This window comes from Ixodes scapularis, unplaced genomic scaffold (genome assembly GCF_016920785.2).
Source record: "Ixodes scapularis isolate PalLabHiFi unplaced genomic scaffold, ASM1692078v2 PGA_scaffold0__279_contigs__length_252992795, whole genome shotgun sequence".
Classification (NCBI taxonomy): Eukaryota; Metazoa; Arthropoda; class Arachnida; order Ixodida; family Ixodidae; genus Ixodes; species Ixodes scapularis.
Window position 1 is genome coordinate 153184469 of NW_024609835.1, and position 4049 is coordinate 153188517.

Here is a 4049-nt window from a genome sequence, read left to right on the forward strand (position 1 = left end):
AAAAATAATTGCATTACTTATTGGACTATCCGGCATGTCGATCTAGTGGGTGTTTTAGAGAAATTGAAATGATTATAACTTTGCAGGGACCATTCAGATTATTACGTTTTGTTTACCTTGGCACAACACGTCACTGTAATTCCGCTGTGCTGCTCGAAGTAAAGCGTAGACGATTTCTTGGTCTGTCTATCCTGTTATTCAATAAAGTTTGATTAATTCATTAATCGTTCTGCAGCCGTGTATGGGAGGGCTGGGGGAGCCATTTCATGTTGTGCACAGTTACGTTGTTGCGAAGTCTGATTTCCTTAGGTTTTTCAATACCCCATAATCACTCTTACTACTATAGTTTTTACTTATTAAGCATTTGACAAATGAAAACAGCCGAAGTGCATTTTTAACAAGTCGATTTATTAAGCTGCATGGCTGTCCTCACAGAAACATGCTGTGAATGACATCACAATAAACACATTTGACGATACAAGCATGTACAAAAATCAACAAACTAAAGCATCTGTCAAGGAGAACTTAATCTTGAATGGGGCTTAAAGTACGAAACTAAACAAAGAACAGTGCTGGGAATTGAGAAACAAAAAAATCGCAGAAGTGTACTCTGGATAGCACTATTACCCTTTGTTGCTAACACAATTTTAAAACAATGCCAACAATAATGTGGAAAAACATGGCGTGAAAGATATTTACATATGGCTTGGGCAGTTCAGTAAATGGGACACGGGAGTGCAGCTCGGCCCGCCGCTAGCTAAAATGATCTACCCGGAAGTTATTCAAGGTTTGCCGCAGCACATGACTTGCTCGATGCTCCATCTACTCTCTGTGCATGTTGCTGTCGAAGATAAATCATAAGCCTCATTCTCACGTACTTCTCAAGCAGCATCTTTTCTGCTCGAGCATGGTGCATGTCACAGCAGCCTAGCCGTACTCTCACAGACTTGCGCAGTGAATTCAAAATGCTGGTGAATTGAGTTTTGAGCGTCATAATTTTATTCATTTGTGCAAAGGCCTTGAAGTTTACCTCGCACTCTATCAAGAAACTCATCACGGTTTGGCTGGGCTGAATGAGGTTACCAGCATTCTTGACATACTCCTTCAGGTGGATTAGGCTGCTGTATTGGTCTGTACTATCTCCAACTAGGGCTCCCTTGCAGTCGTTGCAGTTGCCAATGGACTTGATGAGAGACTTGAGAAGAAAACCTCCCACGTAGGCAAGAATGTCGCATTCGACTCCAGTCAGACTACACACAAACAAGGTTTCCAATTCTTCAGAATCCTGGTCGACCTCTTCTTCTCGTTTCTTGAGACTAGGGTCGAGGAGGTAAGCCAGGTGCGTGCTGTCATCGACGCTGTAGCTAGAAGATGTGGGCGTATGCAAGAACTGGGCAACACAAATCAACTTTAAAGCACACTTCATATCGTATGCACTTGGGACAGGTTTCTTGAGCCTTAGGACGGAGAAGATGTTTTCAAGACAATCTTGACTCAACCTACCAGTTGGGAGGTACTTGTATTTGTGCTCGTTCAAGAGTTCATTTGAGAGGTTCAGAACAACAGTGGTTGACACCAAAAGACCTGCCTGTGATGGTTTCCAGTGTGCAGTTGCTCCCATGCTCATTTGACAGAAGGTGGTACATGCAAGTTCCAGGGTTCCAACTGCTTCTTTGTGCTTTGTAGGGTCGAAATGGCTCAAAGCATCCACAGGGTGTCGTGAGGACATCAGGGTATACCAGCTGCTCACAAGGTCGAAAAACCATGCTGTCACCTCTGCTTCAGGGGGCAAGACTCCTTGCTGGATTAAATATCGAATTGTAGGAGGAGCTTCACGAAACATCTGCACAGCAATATTTACCCTCATCTTTGTGAAATGTCCGCCGCTAACATGAACGTCAGAAAGCCTGTTTGCAATCTTGAGGTCATTACTCCTGTCATAAGACAGCACAGCTTCAACGTGATCTATGTCTACAGTTCTTCCTGGAAGATTGTACTCCCTGACCGTCTCTTCTTCTAGAGTAAAGGTGTCTACACAAAGAAGCTGAGCACGAATATTTTTCAAGACGTGGGCTGGATCAGCCATGAAAAACAGCTTCCTGCCATCATGCTGCGAGTGTGCAACAGAGCAGACAGTTTCGGAGTCCCTGTGGCTCGATAATCCATGCAGACGCCACACTGCACGATTGGTGGCCCCCACGTCACTTGTGACAACGAGCACTCGCAGGGAAATACTGGAACAGAGCTCAATCAAATGGAAGAGAAGATCCTTAAAAATGCTACCACTGATTGACCGCCCAGTAAAGTGGTAGGCAATGACTTGTTTCCACCTCGTGTTTAGCCCACCAACAATAAAGACGAGTGCATGGTTGGCAACATCAACGCTAGATTCTGAAAGTGTTGTATCCCCAAAAAGGCAGTCAAGTGAGCGGTCATGGTCGAAGCCCTGACTGATCTCCATTTCGTCCATGAAGAGCACACAATATTTTTCTACATCTTCCATTGTCTCTACCTTGCGCTTTAGTACTTCTAGTACCTCTTCAAGGACACTAGGCAGGAAACGAATATTCCGGAGTCCACGAATCTACGTCTTGTTGGAAGGTAGTGAATACGACAAACACCTCAGCAGTTCGTATCTAGTCGCACCACAAGCATGCTTGTTCTGCAGAGCCTCCCGAGTAGTCTTTTCAGACCACCTCTTGCCTTTCGTGGTCTTTCTGGGGAGAGCTTTCTTTTTTGGTCGTTGTTAAGAAAAAATTATGTTGTCAATGCACTTGTCTCTTGCAGGGCGGACGCCATCTTCTTCGGAATACTGTGGAGTTTTGACTTTGCTTGTTCGTGAAGGTTTTGCAGGTTTTTCTATTTTCGGTTCAAATCACTGTATTTTTTTCCGTAGCTCGGCGTTCTCTCGGCGCATTAATGTCAAGGTTGAGGTTGTGCTCCCTCCAAAGGCAAAAGAAGTTGATGAGAGCATTTGCCCAATGGGAAGGCTACCCTGTGCTTCGATTATATGCTGCCTGGCTGGCCCACTTGCAACATTGTCGAGAGCCATATCTTGCACTAAAGTGGCTGCTGGTGCACAGGTATGCATGTACAGAGCCCGGTTGACCGGTTCATTGGAAATGTCAAAAGCAATTTTTCGCATTGGAGCAGTTGCTGACACTGAAGCACACACAGACGGAGCAGCGTTGTCTGCGTCATTTGCAATGATGCTCAGAACATGTGGCACTGGAGCGGATCCTGATGCATGGGCACGCATGGACAGAGCGGCATCTGGCACCGGAGCAGCTGTCGATTTGCGGGCACAGATGGATAAAGGAGCACTGTCTGGCTCACTTGCAACGTTGTCGAAAGCCACGTCAGGCACTGGAGTGACTACCGATGCATGGGCACACACGGACGAAGCAGCGTTGTCCGGGCCATTTGCAGTGTTGTTCAAAACAACACATGGCACTGGAGCAGCTGCTGACGCATGGGCACGTATGGAGAGAGCAACTTCTGGCACTAGAGCAGCTGCCGATTCACGAGCTCAGATGATTGAAGCAGCACTGCCTGGCTCACTTGCAACATTGACGAGAGCCACATCAGGCACTGGAGTGGCCACCGATGCATGGGAACGCATAGACGGCGCAGTGTTGTCTGGGTCACTTGCAACAACGTCGAGCACTGGGCATGACAGTGGTGTGGCTGTCAATGCACAAGCACGCTTTTTTGGCGGCTTTCGGTGTTTTGGGATGGCTGGAAAGATCAGTTCAAAACACAAATAAACACAGGTACTTGTAACTATTTATTTACATATATATTCAACAACTTGAAATTCACAAATTCCTTGTTTCAGTTTGTATTACTTAGATACAGTACAAAAATGTATTTGAATATGCTCCTACTTTTTTCGATAACTACACATCACCCTTTCCACCACCTTTACTCTTCCGCCCAAGAGGAAAAACAAGAAAATAAGACTAATTATTGAAAAACTAAGGAAGTTTTTTTTTTTTAAATCTTCGGTTACTAGTACATTAGGCCTATTTGTTTAACACTTTGGATGT

General features: G+C 45.2%; 1 pseudogene; it reads right to left on the reverse strand.

Annotated features, from left to right (window-relative positions):
• Positions 1–550: 550 nt before the first annotated feature.
• LOC115331445 lies at positions 551–3052 on the reverse strand (annotated as a pseudogene).
• Between the last annotated feature and the right edge of the window lie 997 nt (positions 3053–4049).